Source organism: Cibotium barometz, chromosome 32, assembly GCF_041138505.1.
Source record: "Cibotium barometz isolate CiBa-2024 chromosome 32, ASM4113850v1, whole genome shotgun sequence".
NCBI lineage: Eukaryota > Viridiplantae > Streptophyta > Polypodiopsida > Cyatheales > Cibotiaceae > Cibotium > Cibotium barometz.
Window position 1 is genome coordinate 48598135 of NC_141077.1, and position 12807 is coordinate 48610941.

Here is a 12807-nt window from a genome sequence, read left to right on the forward strand (position 1 = left end):
TCCCTCCCGATTCCCCCTTCTTCCCTCCATGCTTATGCTGTACACTTCTAAACTCTTGCTACACTGTTCTGTGGTTTGTAGAACTTCTTTGAGAGATCTTCAGTACCACTGATATTTGCAACTCCTCTCCTTGGTTTGCAGCACCTATATGAGGTTTGCAACACCTCTCTAAGATCTAACGTCTCCTCTCTAACACATCTTTGATCTCTATAACACCCCTTTAAGTTCTAATTCCTACTCTCTAACAAATCTTTGGCCTCTATTAACACCCTTTTAAGCTCTACATCCCACAACCATCTCTTGAGATCTACAACAACCTTCTAAGCTTTTTCATCCCACCCTTGCATCTCTTTAATCTCAACACCACCCCTCTGCACCACCTTTTTGAGGTGTGTAGAGAAGCCTCTCTTAGCTATACGTCCGACCCTCATCTAAGGCCTCTCTAAGATCTACAACACCTCTTTAATTTCAACAACACCCTTTTCATTGGGTTTGCACCATTATTCACCAAATCCAAACAATATGGCTTTGCATGAGGGGAAGAAATCATAATGTAAGACAAGGATGTGGTTTTAGCCATCTAAATCTAAACAAGCTCACCTTGCATGAGGGGAAGAAGTGATAATGTAAGGGTCAATACCAAGATGGGCTTCTAGACACCTACATTAGACAACCACCATGTCTTGTGGAGACCAATGGTGCCTTTACATTAAAATGAGTAGAGAGCAAAGGAGAAAGCTGTGGAAGAGCACAATCCCCTGACTACAAATGCCTTACAAGAGGGTGAGGATAAGAGATATCTAACTAGTGAGAGTGAGAGGAATATGGAGAGAGAATGCACACAAGCCCGAAGACTAAAGCTTCTCGAGGTAATTCACCCCTTCGTTCTCCTCTTTGAACTAGTTGTCGTGGGGTTCTTCCTCGTTCCCTTACTCTTCCCTTAGCATCTTCCTCTTCTAACTCTATGGTAGCTCCACCAGGACCGGAGCCATTGGCTACTGTCCTTAACCTTGTGCAAGTTAAACTACCAACCTTCAAAGGTACCATCACTGATGATGCAGAAGACCATGTGTAATGATTCCTCACTATGTGTGACACAAGAGGGTTCAATCGAGATGATGCATGCTTAGTCTTGTTCCTGACAACACTGGAAGAAAGTGCAAACCGGTGGTACAATCAATTCTCCCTGCCAACCACTTCCCAGATTGGGTCACTCAACAGGATACAATTCTTGGCTACCTTTTGGCCTCGGAACTACTTCGACTTTATTACTCAAGAACTCAACCAATTTTCCATGAAGGTGGGGGAGCCAGTGGCTCGAATTGCTGTTCAAGAGCTAAAGTTTTGGTTGTTTGGCTACCCCAAGATCCTCGAAACTACATGCTACAACACTGGGTGCTTCGATCACTCCCTACTCAAATGGCGATGAAGATGAGCGAGACCCCACCCCAAGGCACCCTCCAAGACTTCCAAGATAGAGCAACACAACTAGAGAATGCTTGCCTCATGGCAGAGCTTAGTACCTCTTGGTCCCCACTTATCCCTGGCATGTATTCGGCTCCTCCAATAGTTCCTATAGCCCCCGACTGTAGCTTCTACATCCACTTCAATGGACAAGCTCGCCAATCTCAAGAAGGAGTAGCTTGAAGATTTCAAAAAGTCGCAGAGGGTGCGGTCATGGCAACGCTGAGGAAGGAAATTGAGCAGCTCAAGGCCAAAGATTCCAAGACAAGTCCATGGTGCCTAGTATGTAGTTCCCAAGGCCATCTTCCAAGTGATTGTCCCACCAAAAAAATATTTCTCATTTTGCTCAAAGGCAGGCCATGAGAACAAGGAGTGTTACTACCTTAACGGACTTTGACTTATGCAATAATAAATTAAGCAAGGTGCCACCCCGCTTAATCCCTTTGTCAAAGACTACATGGTAACCCCAAACCAGTAGTGCTTCAACTTCCACCCAGGTCCCTAACCACCAACCAAACCCAATATCCTTCTTGAACCATCAATCATTAGGAGTAGCTACCCCCCCAATCCCAAGCTTATATTAACCTTGTCACCACTGCCTCCTCCTACTTAGCTTCCCCACATACCCTTCCCTCCCACATGGTTACTTATGGACCAACCCCTCAACCGTCCCAGGCCACTTCATCTCAGGAGGGAGCTCAAGTAGCCACGGTAGCATACACCAATACACCTCATCCTGGGGAGCAACCCTCACACACAACCCCCTGCCTATGCAAATCCCATATCAAGCAGGCACTCTCCCAACCTATCAGCCATACCTCCCACTTGTGCCAGTCCCACAAACACCCCCAACCTATTAAAACCCATCTCCAATTTTCTATACGGTAGCTCCTCCAGTACCTCTGACCACTACTAACAACACGTATGGGGCTCAGCCTAACCAAAGGCTCCCCAATCAACGTCCTCCCAACAACCCCACTCGGCCTCTTATATGTTACGGTTGTGGGGGGAGCAGCCACATCCAAGCTCAAAGCACTATACCAGAGGGCTTGCCCCCATGCCTACATTTTCCGGAGAGCCAAGACCACTCCATGCGGGATTGTCCTAAAACCCCACTGGTTAACATGGTGGAAGCAGTGGTGCCATATCCCAAGGTTGACACTCCAATAGTGGTGGTTGTCACCCGGTCCCAAGGCTCCCCAAAGACACCAACTCCTCCACTTGATGGTGTAGTCTACCCATCCAATGTGGAACAAGATTATAAGGAGGCCATGGAGGAATTCACTCAAACACCACCCATGGAGAAGAAGCGTCGCCTACCTTGGTCATTCCTCCAACCACCACACCTACAAAGGCAAGTGAGGAGTCAACCCACCAAGGTTAGTAATTTACGTTGGGAGGTAGTGTTGGCAAGGGCAAAGGTGGAAATCACCCTTCCTCAATTATGTGGTTTGAGCCAAGAAATAGGAGAGCAACTGCTAGGCTTGGTCCCACATTAGGTGGATTTGAAGGCAATCAGGGGTGAAGCCACATCTAGTAGTAGTGGGCGACGACCAATGCAGTAGGCAAGGGTATGCCTCATCGCCCCCCCCCCCAGGAGTGTCTAATCATCACCAAAGCCCAAGGGTGAGAGTCTCCGTGGGAGGAACTCAAATTACAGGGGCCATTTTGGATGGTGGTTCTCTTGTTAACATTATGCTATCGGAAGCTACTAGGAAAGGCTTGGGTCTCCGAATTATTGAGCCATTTGCCTTCACCATTAGAGTGGCAGACGACGAGAGGAAAGTGATGCCCTTGGGACTAGTCAGGAAAGTTCCAATCAATGTTCAGGGATTATTATTTGAAATGAATTTTGTGGTGTTAGACCTCCCACCAGCTAGAGGGGCCTATAGCTTGCTCATTGGAAGACCTTGGTTGAGGGTAGCTTAGGTGATCCATGATTGGGACCTGGACAATTTGCATATCCCTAACTTGGATGGGACAGTGACCTTGCCCTTGGAAAAAGACCCTAATGAGAGTGCAAGGGGCACTGCCCTACATGACATGATTCCCATTTGGGAGGGAGGAACCAATGATGAGGAAGAGTAGGAGGAATGGCAAGGATTACCATTGGATGAGGCCTGGGATCCATTCGGCTCAACAGGAGATGTGGCAGATCCTATATGGAATTGGTTACATTCCTATAAGGGGTTCAAGTGCAATATGGTGGACATAGTGGAGTTGGACTCAGACCCCATTCAAGAGGTGTCCAAAGAAGAAGAGGTCTCAGAAGAAATAGTAGTACGGGATTGGACAGAATTCTTGCTCACTCTGGCCTCCTCCTCTGAACCAGTGTCTCAATAGGAAGCAATAGAGGTCATAGGTCTAGGGGAACCAGTGTCTCAACAGGAAGCAATAGAGGTCATAGGTCTAGGGGAACCAGAGTTTTCTAGACAACCTAGAAAGAAGGTCTCTCCAAAGGATTCATTAAGGCACTGATAAGCTGCACTCGCAAGGAGAGGCAGGCAGAGCACATCAAGACTAGGGAGGAAGCCTTACCAATAGAAGAGATACTCGCTGAGTGGCTGGAAGAACACATTGACGACTTCCTTTTAGACATCACCCCAGCCCATGACCCCTTGTCTCTCCATCAAGCAACACTAGGCACCGCTCCTCTTCTACCCACCACTTACCACACCACGAGGAGGTGAAAGAGCTGAACCTAGGAACAATATAAATTTTAAGAGAAAATTTAGTTAAATTTATCTTTTTGCATAGATAAGTTTAAATGATGAAAAAGGAATTCCCACCATATTGGAATTCAAATATTTAAATGAGGAAGGTGTAATTCCTAGTGTAAAGGAATTAATGGAGATTTTTATTTAAATTTTAAGAGAAAATTTAGTTAAATTTATCTTTTTGCATAGATAAGTTTAAATGATGAAAGAGGAATTTCCACCATATTGGAATTCAAATATTTAAATGAGAAAAGTGGAATTTAATGAAATTAATGGAGATTTTTATGTAATTTTTAAGAAGAATTTTAAATAGATTTAATTTATGGTAAAAGAGAAATTCCCATGATAATTGGATTGCACTCATTAAAATGAGAAAAAGAGGGATTTCAAGTTTATTAAAAAAAAAGGTATGATATTTAGTTAAAAAGGGCTGGCTGCTCACCCATGAGATTGAACGTTATGGGTCGAGCGGCAGTGGGGGTGGCTGATGGCAGCCTCCTCGTTGTCAGGGGGGTTCTCTCGCCTGCAAGTTGCGATGCTTTGCATCGATGTATGGATGTGAGACATGGATGTCCATGAGATCCGTGATGCATGTGATTAGTGTTTCCTGGAGTTGTTGACAGAGTAGGATTTGTATTGCATGCTCGAACTTCATTTTATCAAGGGGGTCCTGCCAGTTGAGAAGGTTAAGGGGAGGGTCCTGCCAGTTGAGAAGGTTAAGGGGAGGGTCAACTTCCTCACACTCAAGTGGTGGCGGCGGTAGAATTTTGCCTTCTACGGGGGGAGGGGTGTTTGGGTGGTAACGGTGACGAGGTTGGAGGGGTAGGTGATGAAGAGGTACCCGTGGGGCAAGGCTTGTTGAGATATCGAGCTCAATTAATGCTACGGCAGACATTGATGACCCGCCTGGGTGTGATAGCTTCTGCATCTACACCACTGGCATGGCTAGTGAGATTATGGGTGGTGATATGTAGCTAGTGGGATGACAGGCTGTGTGGTGATAGCCATTTTGGATTACGAGGGGCTAGCATAGTTATAGCGCCAGCTCATTTTAGTCAGGTTCACATTATGGACCGACCCTTGTATGCTGTAGTAGCTGAGTACTAACCCATATAGTGTACTCTCATCTTTATGTTATGTTGGTTGAGTAGAGAAGAAGAAGATAGAAGAAAATTCAACTATCCATCTCTCTCTTGTGTCTTGCTCTCTCTTTTGTGTGCATGTTTGCTTGCTAGGGTTTGAAGCTCTCCCTCTCCCCCTCATTCTCTTTAAGGCTAGCATGAAGCACGGGGGGAGGCTTGGATGATGTTGAAGGTAAATATTTTAGGGTAGTGTTCTTGCCTAAATTCAAAGTCAAGGATGGAGGTGGGTTGGTGATGGAGGGGGGTGGGAAAACAGATTGGTGTAGATGATTAGGAGGCGAAGAGGGGAAGGGTTGAGGTGCCAGGTGGGGGTGGGGATGATGTTTTGTGCTAGTGCTTGGGTGAGAGGGGTTGGGGGGTGGGGGTTGATGGGGGGGAGACGAAGATGGTGGTGGTTGATGGGGTTGTGCCCCTCCTTGGGCGTCATCTCCTCCGTCGTGGTGGTTGCTAGCATTGTCTTTGTCATCAGAGTTTCTAGGGCCATGCGATCTGAAAAAGGCCTTTGCCTTCATAGCTTCCCTTGGGGTAAAATCCATTAGGAACACCATGTACGAGTCATCAAACTGCATGATGCTCATGGCTTCCATCACCTCCATCTACATATGGCATCTTTTGTAAGGGATGAGTAGGCCAGCTCTAGAGTTAGCATGGAGGTCGTCTCTGCGGAGGGAGCAGTAGGCACGATACATGATCTCCCAACCCTTACGTTGAGGTAGCAAAGGGCTGCGCGGTCTTTTGGGAGGGGTAGGGCACATACACAAGCCTTCTAGGATGTAGAGATCAATGATGTCATTGGGGTCCCTGTGCAACCCAAACCAGAGTAGATGTGACCAGCTCATAAGGTTATCCTGAAGGGGGTGGAGGATGGTCAAAGAAAATTTGGGGCTGGGTAAAGAAGATGAGGCCATGGAAATAGAATTGGGTGTGAGGAGGGTGATGCTATGGAGGGGGAGTTTGGTGAGAATGTAGGCATAGGTGGTATGGGAGATGGGCTCCTCAAGAAAGATATTATGCTATAGCAGGTTGGGTTGGACTGTGCGGTAGTGGAGGTTGAGCATCTGGAACGAGTTTTGGGGAGGGATGGTGAGGTCGGGGAGCTCCGTTGTAGTGTCCATGAGGGCATCCACCTTCCTATCTGTGGCACTGGGAGGACGGGACAGAGGGTGTCGGTGGGGCTGCGCTGCTCTTGCCTTTGTTGATTCTAGTCTTCCAGAAATCCCTTTCCTCTAGCATAGCAATGGGAGTGGCAATATCTGACTCTATTGATATAATCTCGGATGGTTTCACCATCCTTTTGTCTAACATTGTACAACTGCTCTACAGGACTCCATCTGGTCCCTTGATGAGAATATCCTACCTTGAAGGCCTCTTTCAAGGCTTCTAAGGTGGTCTTGTCCTCGTTTTTCAAGGACCTAAACCATTGGCCAGCTTTACCGTCTAGGGTGAGGCCGAGGCACTCACCTTCTTCCACATGGCCAAAGGCACTCACCTTCTTCCACGTGGCCAAAGGCTTCACATAATTGGTTGAACATCTATAAGTGTGAGATGGGGTCTCCAGTCCCATTGAATTCAATGATTAGCTTGGAGATGTTTGTGGGTTTGTTCCACTCTAATCTGGGTGCTAGTGCTGGTTAAGCTGGGGGCGTGATGCCCACAACCACCCCCTCCCTATTTCCATGGCTAATCTTAACATTTTTGGTGTTATTGCTACCATGGATAGAGTGGGTGCTGGTTGGTGGAGGAGTGGGGCCAGACCATTGGAGGCCCTTGTCTCATGGGTGGGTTGGGTTGTGCCCCATGTGGCCCCATATGGTATCTTGGGTATGCTCCCTTTGGTGGGGGTATTGTTGATAAACAGGTGGACTGGGCTGTGATGTGATGGGGTTGGGTAGGCCCTTTCTCTTTGGTACAAGGTTTGGGTAGGCCCTTTCTCTTTGGTACAAGGTTTCCGGCCCTTGGGAAGATGGATCTAGCCTTGGGTTTAATATGGGTCTTTGGGCCCTAAATAAATCGGCCACCACTGAGATAGGCATGGCTCTCCAAACTGGTGGGTTGAGTCTGGATCTGATGGCTCTTGCTCTCTGGCCTATTTCCACTCTGGGATCTAGAGACAATGTGGGCTCCCTTTCTTTTGTTGATGTTCCATACCTCTCACCTTGAGCTATGGCTCTTTTGACTGTGTGTTTCCCAGGATAAAGTTGCAAAGCCTCGAAGCAAGGCTTCTCTGTGAATGTGTGGGAGAGGTAGGGTCTTTCTCCACCAGGACAGGTGGTCTGTCCATACACTGAGCTTCCAATTCTCTTTTTTTCAGGTTAGGAGTCTGTCGTCCCATGCTGGGATGGTCTCCTCTCGCACTGGTGCTGTCAAAGACGAGCACTGTTTGGCTCCACATGGTATTGATCGAGGGGTCTAACACCTTATGAGCGAGAGATCTTGGGGAGACTTTATGTCATCAAAGAGGGGGTTGTTTCACACCAATTTACCTGAACGTAGATGCATGAATGTGAGGAAATATTGTGTGCAAAACCCCTCTGTGAACAATCTTTTTTTTTGGAAATGGTATGGCCGTATGCTTTGAGATATGGTACAGGCATACGCTTAAGAAGGGAACGAGTGTACACTTCTCAGGAAGAAGATGGCATGGGCATACACTTCCTGAAAGACACAGGTGTGGCTTCAAGAAGGAATGGGTGTGGCAAGTAGATGGTACGAGAGTGGCTTTTGGATGGAGAAGTTACAGGCGTGGCAAGCAAATGGTATGGGCATGGCGAGTTTGCCCACGGGTGCATGCTTTAGACAAGACAATTGGTATGGGCATGGCACAAATGGCATAGACGTATGCTTGTTGGATCCGGGACAAAAGAGAATGACACAGGCATGGCGAAACTAACACGGATGTGGCAAGTAAGAGGAACACTTGGTGTACGGCTGTACGCTGATGATGGAACGGTCGTGGCATAATTGGAACGACCATGGTACTATCATATTTTAGATATTTTTAACATAATTTAAGGCTGCAGTTTTGACTACCACCTAAAATATTTTCTGACAGTGCAATTGTACCCCCTTGGTTAAATGAAATTAAATGAAATTTATGCAAATATTCTATTTTTAATGTAAATTGCCACATTGAAGGCTGAAGATTTCCCAAGGTTTACCCAGAGGGAATGGTACGGGCATGGCACATTTTCCGCGAGCATGTCTTGTGAATCAAATGTCCATTCACTTCTCAAAAAAGCATCTAGAATGGGATTTTTGCCTTGTTTCCTCCTCTAATTTTTGCAATTTCAGGGATCTTCCTAGTGTTTTTTTGGGATTTTTGATTTGAAAAGGAGCTAGAGATAATCTCAAGCTACCTATTGATGCCTAGAATGCTTAAAGAAGCCTAATAAGTTAAGGTTAATTTTATAATTAAGCTATGGTGCAAACTTAATGAAAGAAGACCAAAAAATCAAAATTTGCATGAATGTCAAGGAAAAAGATTGAACACTTGGTCAAGACCTCAATGCTCCAATGCTCTGGTTGACCTCCATTGCTCCATTGAATACCATCAAAAAACAAACTTAAACACAAGTAAACAACCGATGGATTTGCACTCAAACTGGGCCAAATGAGGACTCTAGCAAATAAAATAAGTGGAGAACCCTAAGCTAAGTGCTAAAGATGTTAATCCTAACATACTACCTTGCACACACAAGAGAGGGAAAGAAGAAGAGAAGAACGACCATGCAAGGGTCGTGCACTTAGCCAACCCTAATGAGGGTTAACTCCCCTTTGTAAGGCTGCTAGGGGATCACTCCACCTCCACCTATGTCACCCAAGTGGAAATTTAAGAGCTAGGTAGAGAGAAAGGAGGGAGCTATGGAAAGCTCAACCTTCACTCCATGCCACATGCATATAAGAGAGACATTGGTAGAGAGAAAAGAGAGGGGAGAGGAGAGGAGAAGGTAGATCATCACCATCCCTACAAGAATACACAACAACAATTAAGCATGCAAGCAACAACAAAGCAAGCATGCATCCACAAGTTTATGAGAGTGAGAGAGAGAGAGAGAGAGAGAGAGGAAAAACTCAAATGAGACTAATGGGATTGTCCCTTTTCATGTTTCATAAAATGTCTTATATACAAGAGCTCTTAGTTTACAATGGCTGGCCGCCCATTTACAATTGGGGGCCCAAAACTAGTCTTCCTAGGTCTATGTACAACTCTTTCCTATGACCAGTATTACATAAGCCATAAGCTCGGTCATCCCATGTCTCTTTTATCATTAAGTGCTTTGTGCGGTTACAAGAAGATAAGTTATAATGAGTGTAGCCACGCTTGGAAAATCATGTTAACCGGAGTGGTTAACACCAACCCCCCTCTCCTTCTCTCTCTCCCCTGTGCACCCCTCGCCACCCGCTCTCTCACTCATGCCACCCCCCTCTCTCCTCTCCACCATGCAGCTTCCCATGGCCAACCTAATGTGCTTTGGTTGCTTTTGGAGAATGGGGCTATGGTGGATGCATGGCATCTTTCTATTCATAGAATTTATATCTATTTAAAATCACTCTTTTATAATTAAAAAATAACCAATATGCATCTTTCTATGCATAGAATTTATATCTAATGAAAATCACTCTTTTATAATAAAAAAAATAACCAATATGCATCTTTCTATGCATAGAATTTATATCTAATAAAAATCACTCTTTTATAATAATAAAAATAACCAATATGCATCTTTCTATGCATAGAATTTATATCTAATGAAAATCACTCTTTTATGATAAAAAAATAACCAATATGCATCTTTCTATGCATAGAATTTATATCTAATAAAAATCACTCTTTTATGATAAAAAAATAACCAATATGCATCTTTCTATGCATAGACTTTATATCTAATGAAAATCACTCTTTTAGATTAAAAAAATAACCAATATGCATCTTTCTATGCATAGAATTTATATCTAATGAAAATCACTCTTTTATAATAAGAAAATAACCAATATGCATCTTTCTATGCATAGAATTTATATCTAATGAAAATCACTCCTTTATAATAATAAAAAATAACCAATATGCATCTTTCTATGCATAGAGTTTATATCTAATGAAAATCACTCTTTTATAATAAAAAAATAACCAATATGCATCTTTTTATGCATAGAGTTTATATCTAATGAAAATCACTCTTTTATAATAAAAAATAACCAATATGCATTTTTCTATGCATAGAATTGATATCTAATGAAAATCACTCTTTTATAATAAAAAAATAACCAATATGCATCTTTTTATGCATAGAATTTATATCTAATGAAAATCACTCTTTTATAATAAAAAAATAACCAATATGCATCTTTCTATGCATAGAATTTATATCTAATGAAAATCACTCTTTTATAATAAAAACATTTTCTACTATGCATTTTTCTATGGATAGAATGAAAATGACACTTTTAGAATACACAAACGATAGGGATTATTCTTTTAGAATAATAAAAGATGAAACTTATTTCACAAAATTTTAGAAAATTAGTGTAACTGATGCAGTGAAAAGGGTGAAAGGGTAGATACCCAAATGATGTATGTAATGATGTAAAGCATATAGCACATGGAATGATTGAGAGAATCAAGGACAATGGAGATATTCTAGGAAAAGGGTAGAGAAATTCATGGTAGGCTGATGGAGAGAATCAAGGAGAGATTTATGGATCTGGATGCTCTCTTGATGAGTTATAAAATTGATGTAACAATCTCATTTCACTAATGAAATTTTTGGATTTATAATTAGCACTAATTGGCATCATTAGTATTTTAAGTAGTGTTCATCATATGCTCTAATCATGTGTCTTCCCAATTTTTATCCACCATAGCTTTTCTTTCTTGCTCATTCTAATTGCATAATGCTCATATTTCAACATGGTATCAGAGCTAATACACCATCTAACCATCTCAATCAGCATCTAATTTTAGTAGATAAATTAGCATTAATTACTTTTTTAATTACCCACTCATCATTTTATCCACAAAAGGCTATAGTAGAAAAATAATCTCTAGTGGAGGAGCTCCCACAGCAACAATGTGCTCAACCATTTGCAAAATGCTTCAAGGGGCACATGGAGGACTCTGGGGTGAAGGTGTAGCTAAAACCAATTATAAGGACTCATCATCAAAGCTAAGCGCAATTGCATCTGCAAAGTGATGCCATATTTTTGGGAGAAATCAGCATATCAACAAGTTTGCTTGAAGACGACGCAATTCCATTAAGCCCTAGGGGTTTTCAATGCGTACGAATGTAGCTGTGAAGTCAGATTTGCAAATGATCCAACCAAACTTTCAATTTAACTCTTCACGTTATCATTTGGGTAAATTTTGATAAGCCACTTAATCCAATTATTAATAAGCTTAATACTGGTTTAGTCTCTTCCTCACTTGCTATTGATTCATTGTCCAAAATCATTTGGTTCAATTCTAAGTGAAACTATTTCAATTTCTCAACCGATATTTGCCTACAATTCTCTTAATATTAGTATTCCTAATCATGGTTAGCATCAAAATCTAAGCCAAATCTTGTTCAAATCTGTGTAAGAGGATTAAACACTGCCTCAAGAGTTTTCTTCGATGGTAACAACTCTTACTAATCTTCCAAATCTTAATCGTAAAGGTGTTGAATTCTCCTTGTTTGAAATGGATAAGAAACTAAAAGGTGTTGAATTCTCCTTATTTGAAGAGGATAAGAAACTAAAAGATACACAATAAAGGTCAACAAACAACAGGGAGATTGCTTTCTTTAACAAAACCAATGTCAAATGTAAGCATTATGGTATAATGGTGCATTTAATTGCCCAATGTCGTCATCGAAACAAGCCCAAGCTTGTATGCGATTCATGTAGGTCACTTGGAAAAAAAAAAGAGTTGTTGGTCCAAGGAGAAGCAACGAAGCAACATGATGATAGAGACAACATGTGATGATGCTCCACATGACCATATTTTTTAGATGAAGATTTCTATGTCAACCTCAGGATTGGGCAATGGATGTGATGATGTCTATGTTCATGTTTGTGTTATGTCTTATGTTCATGATGATGTAATCATCTCTAGCCACACCGATGATGTAGGCTAAGTGAAGTATGTGTGTGTGTCTCCTTTAAGGGGGTAAAATGACATGTCAAAAGTTATGAAGTCACATCAACTTCTTAGGATGAGAACCATTTCGGGGTGTTGAAAATGCGGTGCCTTATTAAGGTACAAATAATGGAACTGGTGAATGTAAGTGATACAGTGAAAAGGGTGATAGGGAAGATACCCAAATGACGTATGCAATGATGTAAAGCATATAGCACATGGGATGGAGAATTAAGGGTAGTGGAGATATTCTAGAAAAAGGGTAGAGAGATTCATGGTAGGCTGATGGATGTTGAGATATCGAGCTCATCTAGTGAGGCGGTGGACACTGATGACCCACCTGGGGGATAGGCCCCACACTTACACCACT